We start from the raw sequence: 15,054 nt of genomic DNA on the forward strand, positions 1-15,054 counted from the left end.
CACATGAAAAAATGTTCAAGATCACAAGCAATCAGAGAAATGCAAATCAAAACCACAATGAGGTTCCATCTCACCCCGGTGAGAATGGCTCACATTCAGAAATCTACCAACAACAGATGCTGGAGAGGATGTGGGGAAAAAGGGACACTAACCCACTGTTGGTGGGAATGCAAACTGGTTAAGCCACTATGGAAGTCTGTCTGGAGATTCCTCAGAAACCTGAACATAACCCTACCATACAACCCAGCCATCCCACTCCTTGGAATTTACCCAAAGGAATTTAATTTGGCAAATAAAACGCCATCTGCACATTAATGTTTATTGCAGCTCAATTCACAATAGCTAAGACCTGGAACCAACCCAAATGCCCATCAACAGTAGACTGGATAAAGAAATTATGGGACATGTACTCCATAGAATACTATACAGCAGTAAGAAACAACGAAACCCGGTCATTTGCAACAAGATGGAGCAATCTGGAAAACATCATGCTGAGTGAATTAAGTCAGTCCCAAAGAGACAAATATCATTTGTTTTCCCTGATCGGCGACAACTGAGCACCAAAGGGGAAACCTGTTGAAGTGAAATGGATACTATAAGAAACAATGACCTGATCAGCTCTTGTCCTGACTCTAGATGTACAATGTAATACTTTATCCTTTTTAGTATTTGTTGTTGTTGTTGTTGTTCTAGTACTAGTGGTTGAACTCTGTAATTAACACACAATTATTCTTAGGTGTTTAAATTTTAACTGAAAAGTGATCCCTGTTAAATTTCAGAGTGGAAAAAGAGAGGGAGGAGATGTACAATTTAGAACATGCTCAATTGGACTGGCCGCAAAGGGTGGAGTTAGAAATGTGCCAGGGGATTCCAACACAATCCCCAAGGTGGCATCTACCAATGCCATCGCACTAGTCCAAGTGATCAATTTCAGCTCACAATTGATGGCTCTGATAGGTCTAAGAGTCAAAGGGATCACACAAACAAGACAAGTGTCTGCTAATACTAACTGATAGAATCAAAAAGGGAGAGAAAGATCCAACATGGGAAGCGGGATACACAGCAGACTCATAGAATGGCAGATGTCCTAAACAACACTCTGGCCTCAGATTCAGCCCTCAAGGCAATCGGATCTGGCTGAAGAGCCCATGAGAGTATAGTAGGCATGAAAAGCCAAGATATCATGGAAAAAAAAAAAAAGACCTAAATGAATTATCTCTGTGACTGAGATCCCAGTGGAAAGAACGGGGCCATCAAAGGAGGAGGTACCTTTCTCTGAAGGGAGGAGAGAACTTCCACTTTGACTATGACCCTATCGGAATAAGAGCAAAGTCAGCGAACTCTAAAGGCTTCCATAGCCCTGGCAACTCATGACTAGAGCCTAGGGAGATTACTGACCCCATGAACAGGAGTGTCAAATTGTTAAGTCAGCAACAGGAGTCACTGTGTACTTACACCCCATGTGGGATCTGTCCTTAACATGTTGTCTAATGTGAAGTGATGCTATAACTAGTACTGAAACAGTGTTTTTTATACTTTGTGTTTCTGTGTGGGTACAAACTGATGAGGTCTTCACTAATTATATACTGAATTGATCTACTGTATATAAAGAGAATTGGAAACGAAAAAAAAAAAAACAACCTGGTGTTAAATTGGAAATGGCATAGAAAATTAATTGATTTTTTTAAAAAACTATTATGTAGGATCTCTGTCTTTAATGTGCTGTACATTGTTATTTAATGCTATAATTAGTACTCCAATGGTAGTTTTTTCACTTTATGTTGCTATATGGGCAAACTGTTGAAATCTTTACCTAATATGTACTAAACTGATCTTCTGTATATAAAGAGATTTGAAAATGAATCTTGATGTGAATGGAAGGGGAGAGGGAGCGGGAAAGGGGAGGGTTGCAGCTGGGAGGGAAGTTATGGGGGAGAAGCCATTGTAATCCATAAGCTGTACTTTGGAAATTTATATTCATTAAATAAAAGTTTTAAAAAAAAAGAAGGAAGGCATAACTCATAAAATAGATCAAATCCCATTCAACAAATGCCACTGAACAGAAATCATTGAGTGAAGAGAAGAGATTCTCAGGCTTCTACTATGGACCATTTATTAAAAGTAGCTCTGATGTAAAGATCTCATCAGTTTGTACCCACACAGAGGCACAAAATGTAAAAATACTGTTTCAGTACTAGTTATAGCATCACTGCACATTAGACAACACATTAAGGACAGATCCCACATGGGATGTAAGTACACAGTGACTCCTGTTGCTGACTTAACAATTTGACACTCCTGTTCATGGCGTCAGTAATCTCCCTAGGCTCTAGTCATGAGTTGCCAGGGCTATGGAAGCCTTTAGAGTTCGCTGACTTTGCTCTTATTCCGATAGGGTCATAGTCAAAGTGGAAGTTCTCTCCTCCATTCAGAGAAAGGTACCTCCTTCTTTGATGGCCCCGTTCTTTCCACTGTATATAAAGAGAATTGGAAATGAAAAAAAAAAAAAAAAACCTGGTGTTAAATTGGAAATGGCATAGAAAATTAATTTTTTTTTGACAGGCAGAGTGGACAGTGAGAGAGAGAGAGACAGAGAGAAATGTCTTCCTTTTGCCGTTGGTTCACCCTCCAATGGCCGCCGCGGAAAAAATTATGTAGGATCTCTGTCTTTAATGTGCTGTACACTGTTATTTAATGCTATAACTAGTACTCTAACAGTATTTTTCATTTTGTGTTGCTATATGGGGGCAAACTGTTGAAATCTTTACTTAATATATACTAAACTGATCTTCTGTATATAAAGAGATTTGAAAATGAATCTTGATGTGAATGGAAGGGGAGAGGGAGCGGGAAAGGGGAGGGTTACGGGTGGGAGGGAAGTTATGGGAGGGGGGAAGCCATTGTAACCCATAAGCTGTAGTTTGGAAATTTGTATTCATTAAATAATAGTTTAATAAATGAAAAAAAGAAAAAAAGAAAAAAAAAAGTAGCTCTGATGTGACAAAGTTCCAAAGACATGTCCGCATATCTACATGTACACACACATATGCCTCATTATTTTGCGAGATTTTGTGCTGTGTTCTTTCTAAGTTTTATTGATGTGTTAATTCCTCTGTTTCTATAATATGCCTATAAGACAGTCTTACTAGCTTCATTTATGGCAAAGCAATTAAGACATAGAGAGCAGCAGGGGCTTGTGTTTACATTGCTAGATGTACACTTAGTGGTTATACAGATATGATTTTAAACTATTTAAGCAAATCCAGGTCCTGCCAGTTGTCTACTCTGTAAAAGTTATTTGATCTCTCAATCCTTGATTCTTCTATTTTGTAAAATGGAGCTAATAACAATAAATTTCATCATATGAGCCAGCTGTGTTCTACAGCCCTATCTTTGTTTTCAGACAATGAATAGAAAAGAGAATGTGTAGAGAAGGCATTTTTATTCACCTTGAATAATTTACCTTGAAGGACCTCTGGGTCAATTACATTACTTGTGTTTCCTATCTCTGCATGAGAACTAGTTGTAGGCCCATGCTCTCAGGCAAGAAGGTGGAGAAATGTGGTGAAGCAGTGTGCCAAACTAGGAGAAAACACAATATTGGATCCTCTCGGAAAGTTAAGCACCCTGGCTGTAATTTACATATAGCTTTAATGATTATTAAATAAGATATCATAGGGGCTGACTCCGTGGCACAGTAGTTTAATCCTCCACCTACAGCGCCAGTATCCCATATAGGTGCCGGATTTAGTCCTGGCTGCTCCTCTTCTAATCCAGCTCTCTATGGCCTGGGAAAGCAGTAGAAGATGGCCTAGGTGCTTGGGCCCCTGCACCTGCATGGGAGATCTGGAAGAAGCTCCTGACTCCTGGCTTTGGATCAGCACAGCTCCAGCTATTGTGGCTATTTGGGGAGTGAACCAACAGAAGGACACCTCTTTCTCTGCCTCTTCCTCTCACTATCTATAACTCTACCTCTCATATAAATAGATAAAATCTTTAAAAAAATAAGATATTATGTGGAAAGGACCTAGGATATTATAAAAATGTAATAAATGTTAATTATAATAACTATGCATGATAGAGCCCAAGAAGAATTTAGAATTCATTACATCACATGTAGTGTTTCTTCTTTAATCTGTGGAGTATATCACCTCCATGAATTTTTTGCACTAACTGTCCCTAGCTCTTGCCTTCAAAGAAATTGACAAACTACAGAAGGATATTGAATAAATATCATAATTAAAAAACATATAAAACAAAATCATAAGAATTGGTTTAAGAAATGCATACTTATTCAATGAATAGATGAATAGATACCTACTAAGTATCTACAAATGATTAAATGCATCTTAGTAGTTACCATAGAGATAGATTAGTGTAATTAGTGTTTTGTACTAGAATTTCTTATTATTTCAATTATAGAGTAGACACAATGTAGATATCATGGTTTTTTTTTGTTTGTTTGTTTGTTTGTTTGTTTGTTTTTGACAGGCAGAGTGGACAGTGAGAGAGAGAGAGACAGAGAGAAAAGTCTTCCTTTTGCCATTGGTTCATTCTCCAATGGCCGCTGCGGCCGGTGTACTGTGGCCGGCGCACCACACTGATCCGAAGGCAGGAGCCAGGTGCTTATCCTGGTCTCCCATGGGGTGCAGGGCCCAAGCACTTGGGCCATCCTCCACTGCACTCCCGGGCCACAGCAGAGAGCTGGCCTGGAAGAGGGGCAACCGGGACAGAATCCAGCGCCCCAACTGGGACTAGAACCCAGTGTGCTGGCACCACAAGGCAGAGGATTAGCCTATTGAGCTGCGGCGCCAGCTATGATTCTTAGAGAAGATTCACAAATCCTAAGTGAAGTACTGAGGAATTGTTGCTGAATGTTGCACTGTTTGCCCAACAGAATACCTGAAAGCAAGTATGATATAAAACCTTTTGTTTTAGCAGAATCAAACTGTAAGAATATGTAGGTCCTGAACATCCAAGACCCTAGTTTTTTTTGTTGTCCAATTTTTTAAATTTTTATTTATTATTATTATTAAATTTTAATTAATTTTTGACAAATTCAATATGCTTTGTGGATACAATTCTAAGAACATAGTGATATTCCCTTCCTCATTCCTTCCTTCTCCCTTTGCCCCTTCCACCCAGCTTTCCTTTCCCTTTCTTTTTTTATTGTTGAGATGACATACTTCAAGTTTACATTACAGTAAAAGGGCTTAATACTTCACTGAATAAGAAGTTTAACAAGTAAAAAGCAAAGACCCTAGTTTAATGGAAATATAGACAATGGCTATAAACAATAATTGAATGGAAAATAATCACAAATCATTAAATCTATACTAGTATAACATTCGGTTTGATAAAGGTATAAAACCAAGCTTCACCAAACTATATTTACAGTAAGACTGATACAAACAGGAATTAACTTCCTTTTTTATTTCCTTCCTTCCTTCCTCTCTTAATTTTAACTCCCACATATAAGGGAGACCATGCAGTATTTGTCTTTCTGGGTCCAGCTTACTTCACTGAACATGATGTCCTTCAGTTGCCTCGATTTTTGCTACAAATGGTAGCAAATGTTAGATACACATCCCATTGTGTATCTATAACACATTTTCTTTATCCATTCATCTGATGATGATGGACACCTTAGTTTATTTCACATTTTGGCTATTGTGAACAGTGCTAATTATAAACATGATGGTACAGGTATCTGATACAATGTTTTCACATCTTTTGAGTATATACCCAGCAGTTAGATTGCTGGATCAAATGACAAGTTTATTTCTAAGTTTTTTTGTTTTGTTTTGTTTTTTTAATAAATCTCCACAGTGTTTTCCACAGTGGCTACACAAATTTACATTCCCACCAACAGTATATAAGTTTTCCCCTTTCTATACATCCTCGCCAGCCTTTGTTACTCTGTTTTGGGTTTTAGCCATTCTGAGGGTGAGGTGATATCTCATTGTGGTTTTGATTTGAATTTCCCTGATGTCTAGTGATGTTGAGTATTTTTCAATATATTTGATGGTCATTTGTATTTCTTCTTTTGAGAACTGTCTATTGAAGTCCTTTGTCCATTTCGTAACTGGATTGCTTGGTTTTTGTTGTTGTTGTTTTTATTTTTGAGTTTTTTAAGTTGTTGATATATTCAGGGTATCAATCCTTTGTCAGATAGGTATCTCACAAATTGTCTTCCCATTCTGTTGGATGTCTCTTCACTCTAGTGATCCGTTCCTTTGCTATACAGAAGCTTCTGAGTTTGATATCTGCCCATTTGTTTGCTTTTGCTTTTGTTGCCTGTGCTTTGGGAGTCTAATCCAAGAAGTCATTCCTTTCACGAATATCTTGGAGTGTTGCCCCTATGTTTTCTTCTAGTAACTTCATAGTAGTGGGTCTCAATTTAGGTGTCTGATCCATATTATATATGGTGAGAGGTATGGATCTAATTTCATTCTTCTATATATAATTCTTTTATAAATAATTTTGTCACCACCATCTGTTAAAGATTATCCTTTTACTCTACTGTATGGTCTGTGCACTTTGTCAAAAATGAGTTGACTCTATGTATGTGGATTAATTTCTGGGCTCTCTATTTTGTTCCATTGATGTATATATTGGTTTTTATGCCAGTATCAAGCTATTTTAAATTCTATAGCTTTGTAATATTCTTTGATGTCAGGTATTGTAGTGTCTCTAGTTTGATTTTTCTTGCTCAGGATCACTTTGGCTATTCAGGATCATCTGTGATTCTATAAAAATTTTAGTATTTTTTCTAATTCTTTAAAGAATGTCATTGGTATTTTGATAGGGATTGCATTGAATCTGTAAACTGCTTTAGGGAGCATAGACATTTTAATGATATTGATTCTTCTAATCAATTAGCAAGGAATATCTTCCTTTTGTGTGTGTGTGTGTCATTGATGATTTCTTTCACCAATGTTTGATAATTTTCAGTATAGAGATCTTTTATTTTTTTGGCCAAATTGATTCCTTAATTGATTTTTTGTGGCTATTGTGAATGGGTTTCTTTCTTGATTTCTCTTTCAGTGAGTTTATCATTAGCATAAAAGCTACTATTTTTGTACGTTTATTTTGTAGCTTGCAAATTTACTGAATTGGTTTATCAATTCTTACAGCTTTTCTGTGGAGTGTTTAGGTTTTTCCAGTAAACTTTAAGTCATCTGCAAACATGGATAATTTGACTTCCTCTTTTCCAGTTTAAATGTCCTTTATTTCTTTCTATTCCCTAGTTGCTCTTGCTAAAACTTTCAATACTATATTGAATAAAAATGGTAAAAGTAGCAAGTCCCCAGATTTCTTAAAAGAGCAGGAACCATCAAGCATCAAGCATCATGCATTCCACAATGGCATAAGAGTATAATTTTCTAAATTATAAAGAATCTTCAAAAAGTTCATAGAAATGTATGATAAAACTATGGATGGATTACAAAAAATTATACCCAATAATAATACATTTAAAAATAAATTTACTTTGTTATACCATTTTCTCATGAACTTCTTTAAGTACTCTTATATTTGCCAATTCTAAATAATGAGATTATCTGGCAATACTAGATCTGTTTACTTTCTTTTCATTGTATTCTCTGCCTCCTCTAAACTGTAATTTCTCTGCTGATTTCTATGGAATTTAATCCAGATATCAGTTAAGGCAGGCTATTCTGTTTCAAAAAACCATAAGGATAGGGCTTAAGAAGCAAATGTGGCTGGATGTCACTTCATGGCATGGGGGTCTCACTGAAATTTTCAGTGAAGAAGTTAAAAAACAACAAAGAGTCCATGGGACAGGAGAGAAGACAGAGATACTGCTGCAGCCAGTCACGCACTGTAGCCAGCTGCTGTCTGGGAGCAACCATCCTATCTTATCTATGTAGGAAGAAATTGTGCCCCACACTACTCACAGTTTTGGCAAAGAAGGAGTTCAGCAGTAACCCACTGGCTTTTTCTTCAGCCTGGGGAGCTTACTGGGGTCAGAGCAACTGCCAGGCTTGGAACAGGGAAATCACCTCACTTCCATCTCCTCCCCAATTCCTGCAGAGTGCCAACCTACATAGCAAAAAGTTGGACAGTGTGCCTCCGTTCCACTCCTACCAGCATCAGAATCAGCATCAGGAGGAGACACCATCTTCTTAAAGAGAAGTGACAGGACTCCATGGCAACCGTGTCACTGCTGTTATTGCCTGAGGGAGAACTTTATGGTCCACACTGACGAGTCTGGCCTTGAGCACCAGTGGAAAGCAGGTGTCTACCTAACCCCATGAATGGAGAATACATTGCCTGCTTCCCACCCCTACCACAAGTTCTCATGGTGACTACCAGGTTGAAGGTTCCATCTTGATAGGGCAAGTGCAGGCTGCCAAGGTTCATGAGCATAACCAGGGGGTTTACCTCAGGGATAAATCTAAGGTTCCCACTGAATTTGAGTCTGCCCTGGTGGGTTGGCAGGAGCTGGGAGGCCACTGAAGACTGTGAGGCACTCCCATCCCCTCACTCTATCATAGACAACAGCACGTAAACTGCCAAGGTAGGAACACGAATGGGCAGCAGGTTCTGGGAAAGTCTTAGCTCTCTCTGTGGATGCAGCAGGCTCACAGGGCTGAGACTGGATCACCTACTCCCTGTGATGGTGGGAGCCTTGCATGCTATGGCTATGGGAATTCTGTGACTGTACAATAGGACACAGGGTGTAGCTGGGTCTCTGGGCAATCACTTTGTCTGGCTTTGGAGATTCTGGGTTCCCTAAGTGCTTGAGGTAGGTCACTGCAAAGGGTTCGGTGCTCATACTGAGGATAAAACAAATCCTTTGTGTGATTCATGCACCTGTGTCGGTGGTATGGGTAGCCACTGTGAGCTCACCCCAGGCATTGATGGCCTTGGCAGAGAGGAGCAGAGGCAGTGATCACACCAGCTGACGTGATCATATCCTCCCCTTGTTGACAATATTTCCTATGACAGCCAACTTGGATGCCACCTTGGACTCTTGTACCACTCCTAAACAAGGAGAAGAGCTCTTTGGAACCACCAAGCATACAGCAGGTAAAGCCACCTCACGCAGTGCCAGCATCCCATATGGGTGCCAGCTCAAGTCTCGGCTGATCCACTTGCAATCCAGCTCCCTGCTATGGCCTGGGAAAACAGTAGAAGATGGTCCAAGTCCTGGCCCCTGCACCCATGTGGGAGACCTGGAAGAGGCCCCTGGCTCCTGGCTTTGGATCAGCACAACTCCGGCCATTGCAGGCAATGGGGGAGTGAACCAGCAGATGGAAGACCTCTCAAGCTCTCTGCCTCTCCTTCTCTATGTAATTCTGACTTTCAAATAAAATAAACAATTCTTTTAAAAAAAGACACAAAAAATGAAAAAATCTTCCATGTTTGTGGATTAGAAAAATTAATATCAAAATGTCCGCACTACCCAAAGCCACTTACATTCAATGTGATGACAATTCAACTGCCAAAGACAGTCTTCTCAGACCAAGACAAAACAGTGCTAAAATTCATTTAGAAACACAAAAGACCCCACAGAGCCAAAGCAATCTTAAGCAAAACAAAGCCAGAGGCATCACAATACCAGATTTTAAGATATACTATGGGGCACTTAAAACCAAAACAGCCTGGTATGCCACAGAGATAGACATGTAGACAAAGGGAACAGAATAGAAACCCCAGAAATTAATTCACTCATCTTCAATCAACTAATATTTGATAAACTAGCTAAAAATCAATCCCTAGAGAAAAGAAAATCTCTTTAACAAATGGTGTTGGGAATATTGTATGTACACCTGCAGAGGTAGAAAACAAGAACCCTATATTACACTTTATAAAAAAAAAAAAAACCCTAAATGGATCAAGGATCTAAATCTACAAAATGATATCCCTCAAATTACCAGAGGAAAACTTTGAGAAAACTTTATAAGATATTGCCATAGGCAAAGACTTCTTAGAAAATACCCTAGAAGCATAGACAAGAACAAGAAAAGTAGACTAATGAGATTGAAGTCGGAAATCAGCAACTCGGGAATCTCTAGAACATATGCAAACACGCGGAGACTGAACAACATGCTCCTGAATGAACAGTGGGTCATTGAAGAAATCAAAAGGGAAATCAAAAATTTTCTGGAAATAAATAAGATGACAATATAACATATCAAAACTTATGGGATTCAGCAAAAGCAGTGTTAAAAAGAAAGTTTATACTCTTGTTTTAACAATTTGACACTCTTGTTTATGGCATCAGTAATCTCCCTAGGCTCTAGTCATGAGTTGCCAAGGCTATGGAAGCCTTTAGGGTTCGCCGACTTCAATCTTATTCTGACAGGGTCACAGTCAAAGTGGAAGTTCTCTCCTCCCTTCAGAGAAAGGTACCTCCTTCTTTGATGGCCCCATTCTTTCCACTGGGATCTCACTCGCAGAGATCTTTCATTTAGGTCTTCTTTTTTTTTTTTTTTGCCAGAGTGTCTTGGCTTTCCATGCCTAAAATACAAGAGTGTCAAATTGTTAAATCAACAACAGGAGTCACTGTGTACTTACGTCTCATGTGGGATCTGTCCTAAATGTGTTGTCCAATGTGAAGTAATGCTATAACTAGTACTAAAACAGTATTTTTACACTTTGTGTTTCTGTGTGGGTGCGAACTGATGAAATCTTTACTTAGTATATACTGAATCGATCTTCTGTATATAAAGATAATTTAAAATAAAAAAACTTTGTTTTAAATTGGAAATTGCACAGAAAATTAATCAATTTTTTAAAAATATCATGTGGGATTTCTGTTCTTAATGTGCTGTACATTTTGATTTAATGCTATAACTAGTACTCCAACAGTATTTTTCACTTGATGTTGCTATGTGGGGGCAAACTGTTGAAATCTTTACTTAATATATACTAAACTGATCTTCTGTATATAAAGAGAATTGAAAATGAATCTTGATGTGAATGGAAGGGGAGAGGGAGCTGGAAAGGGGAGGGTTGTGGGTGGGAGGGAAATTATGTGGGGAGGGAAGCCATTGTAATACATAAGCTGTACTTTGGAAATTTATATTCATTAAATAAAAGTTTTTTAAAAAGTTTATAGCAACTGCTGCCTACATAAAGAAATTAGAAAGTCTCAAATAAATGCATTATCAATGAATGTCAATGATCTAGAAAAACAACAGCAAACCAAACCCTTAACTACTAGGAGAAAAGAACTAATTAAAATTTGAGAAGAAATCAACAAAATTGAAACCAAAAACAATACAAAAGATCAGCAAAATGAAGAGTTGTTTTTTTTTGAAAAAATAAACAAAATTGACACACCATTGGCCCAACCAACCAAAAAGAGGAGAGAGAAGAAACAAATCAATAAAATTAGAGATTAAAAAGAAAATGGAACAACAGACACCACAGGAAAAAAAAGAACCATCAGAAATTACTACAAAGAGCTGTATGTCAACAAACTAGGAAACCTAGAAGAAATCGATAGATTCCTAGACACATACAACCTACCTAAATTGAGCCATAAAGACATAGAAACCTAAACAGACACATAACCAAGATGGAAGTCGACTCTCTCAACAAAGAAAAGCCCAGGACTAGATAGTTTCACTGCCAAATTCTAACAGACATTTAAAGAAGAAATAACTCCAATTCCTTTCAAGTTATTCAAAACAATTGAAAGGAAGAGAATCTTCCCAATTTTTTTTCTATGAAGCCAGGATCACCTCTATTCCCAAACCTGAAAATGATGCATCTGAGAGAGAAAGTAATTGACCAATTTTCCTAATGAACATAGACACAAAAATCTTTAACAAAATTCTAGCCAATCAATTCCAACTACACATCAGAAATATCATTCACCCAGACTCAGTGAGATTTATCTCTGGTACGCAGGGATGTTTCAACAATCACAAATCAAACAATGTGAAACATCATGTTAACAAACTGAATAACAAATATCATATGATTATCGGAAAAGATGCAGAGAAAGCATTTCATAAAATATAACATACTTTCAGATAAAAACTCTAAGCGAATTGCCTAACAAAAGAACATTCCTCAATACAATGAAGGAACACTCCTCAACACAATCAAGACAATTTATGACCAACCCATGGTCAGTGACCTATTGAATGGGGAGAAGTTGGAAGCATTCCCACTGACATCCAGAACCACACAAGGATTCCCAATGTCACCACTGCTATTCAATATAGTCATGGAAGTTTTAGCCAGAGCCATTAAACAAGAAAATCAAAGGGATACAAACTGTGAAGAAGGAAGTCAAATAGGGTTTCTCATAATTTTCCCTATTTGAAGATGACATGATTCTACATATATAGCAGATCCAAAAGACTACACTAAGAGACTACTGGAACTCATCAAAGAGTTTGGTGAAGTCACAAGATACAAAATCAGTACACAAAAATCGACAGCCTGTGTATACAAAGAAAATGCCACGGCTGAGAAACAACATTTAAGATCAATCCCATTCACAATAGCTACAAAAAATCAAATACCTTGGAATAAATTTAAGCAATGATGTAAAAGATCTTTATGATGAGAATTACAAAACATTAGAGAAAGAAATAGACGAAGATACAAAAAAATGGAAAAATCTTCCATGTTTATGGATTGCAAGAATCAATAGCATCAAAATGTCCATTGTTTCAAAAGTAATTTACATATTCATTGCAATACCAATCACAATACCAAGGACATTCTTCTCAGATATAGAAAAAATAATGTTGAAATTCATATGGAAGCACAGGAGACCCAAATTGCTAAAGCAATCTTATACAACAAAAACAAAGCCAGAGGCATCACAATACCAGATTTCAAGAAATACTATAGGTCAGTTATAATCAAAACATCCTGGTACAGGTACAAAAATAGATGGATAGATCAGTGGAACAGAATAGAAAGACAAGAAATCAATCCAAACATCTACAACCAACTTATATTTAACAAAGTAGCTAAAACCAATCCCTGGAGCAAGGACAGTTTCTTCAACAAATGGTTCTAGGAAAACTGGATCTCCACATGCAGAAGTTTAAAGCATATCACCTATTTTACACCTTACACAAAAATCCACCCAAAATGGATTAAATACCTAAGTCTACAACCCCATACCATCAAATTATTAGAGAACATTGTGAAACCCTGCAAGACATTGACATAGGCAAAGACTTCTGGGAAAAGACCCCAGAGGCAGAAACAATCACAGCCAAAATTCACAAATGGTATTACATCAAATTGAGAAGCTTCTGTACTGCAAAAGAAACATGCAGAAAAGTAAAGAAGCAACCAACAAAATGAGAGAAATTGTTTGCAATTCAACTGATAAAGGATTATTAATCAGAATGTATAAAGAGATCAATAAACTCAACAACAAACAACCCAGTGAAGAGAGGGGCAAAGGACTTAAACAGATATTTTTAAAAAGACGAAATCCAAATGGCCAACAGGCACATGAAAAAATGTTCAGGATCACTAATTGTTAGGGAAATCAAATCAAAACCACAATGAAGTTTCATCTCACCCCAGTTAAAATGGCTTTCATACAGAAACCAATAAACAACAAACGCTGATGAGGATGTGGGGAAAAAGGTACCTTAATCCACTGTTGGTGGGAATGTAAACTGGTAAAACCACTATGGAAGACAGTACCCACAAAAATCTGAATATATGACCCAGCCATCCCACTCCTGGTAATTTACCCGAGGGAAATGAAATCAGCAAAAGAAAGAGTTATCTGCACTCCCATGCTTACTGCAGCTCAATTCTCAATAGCTAAGACATGGAAACAACACAAATGCCCATCAACTGAAGACTGGATAAGGAAATTATGGGATACGTACTCTATAGAATACTACACAGTGGTAAAAAAAAAACTGAAATCGGTCATTTACAACAAAATGAACCTGGAAAACATCATACTTAGTGAAATAAGCCAGTCACAAAAAGACAAATACCACATGTTCTCCCTGACCTTTGTGAGAACTAATAGAGCACCTACAAGGCAATCTGTATAAGTGAAATTGACACTTTGAGAAGAAATGACTTGAAAAGCCATTGTCTTGACTGTTGAGGAACAGGTATTTTTTATAAATACTATTTACTTAACATAGAGTTAAACATACGTGTATAAAGTCAATTGAAAATAGATCTCTGTAAAAAATAAGAGTGGGAATAAGATAGGGACAAGGAAGATGGATTGGGAGTCTAGGTGAGAGGGTTTGCATAGTAGGAAGAATCACCATTTTCCTAAAGTTGTAATTATGAAGTGTATGAAGTTTTTATATTTTTAAAGCTGTACAGTTCTGCATACATAAGGATATAGTTTAAAAACTTGCCATGGGGCCCCAAATACCCTTCAACTGGGTGGTAAAAATACCACCTTAAGTGTTAAAGTGTAGGATTAAGGGTCTGGTAATAATAATAGATATAATTTAAAAGGAGTGAATGTTCCAACATGGGAAGCAGACTCATAGAATGACATTCACTTTATATAGCACTCTGACCTCAGAATCAGTCCTTAAGGCATCCTGGTCTGGCTAAAAAGCCCATAAGAGCACTTTAGGCATGGAAAGCCAAGACACTGTGGCAAAAAATGTTCTACATGAAGGATGTCTGTGAGTGAGACCCCAGCAGAAAAAAGTGGCAATCAAAGAAGGATGTACTTTAGGCATGGAAAGCCAAGACACTTGGCAAAAAAAGTCCTACATGAAGGCCCTCAGTGGGTGAAACCCAGGGTAAAGAAGTGGTCATCAAAGAAGGAGGAACTTTTCTTTGAAGGGAGGAGAAAACTTCCATTTTGCTTATAGCTTTGTCTAAATACTGACTGAGTTCCAGCCAACTGGATGAAAGCATTGCCCATGGCAACCTCCTACATTGAATTCATTGGATCCATTCTGTCCTTTTTCATCTTCCATTTATATGAGGAGACTCTAAAAATATAGAAGAGTACAAATCCAAGAAGATTAAAGGGGTAGGAATCTCTGAATGAATAAGTAGAAGCCACCAACAGGAATCATCCACATTAGTCTATCAAATAAGCAAGAA

Source organism: Lepus europaeus, chromosome 16 (assembly GCF_033115175.1).
Source record: "Lepus europaeus isolate LE1 chromosome 16, mLepTim1.pri, whole genome shotgun sequence".
NCBI classification, from domain to species: domain Eukaryota; kingdom Metazoa; phylum Chordata; class Mammalia; order Lagomorpha; family Leporidae; genus Lepus; species Lepus europaeus.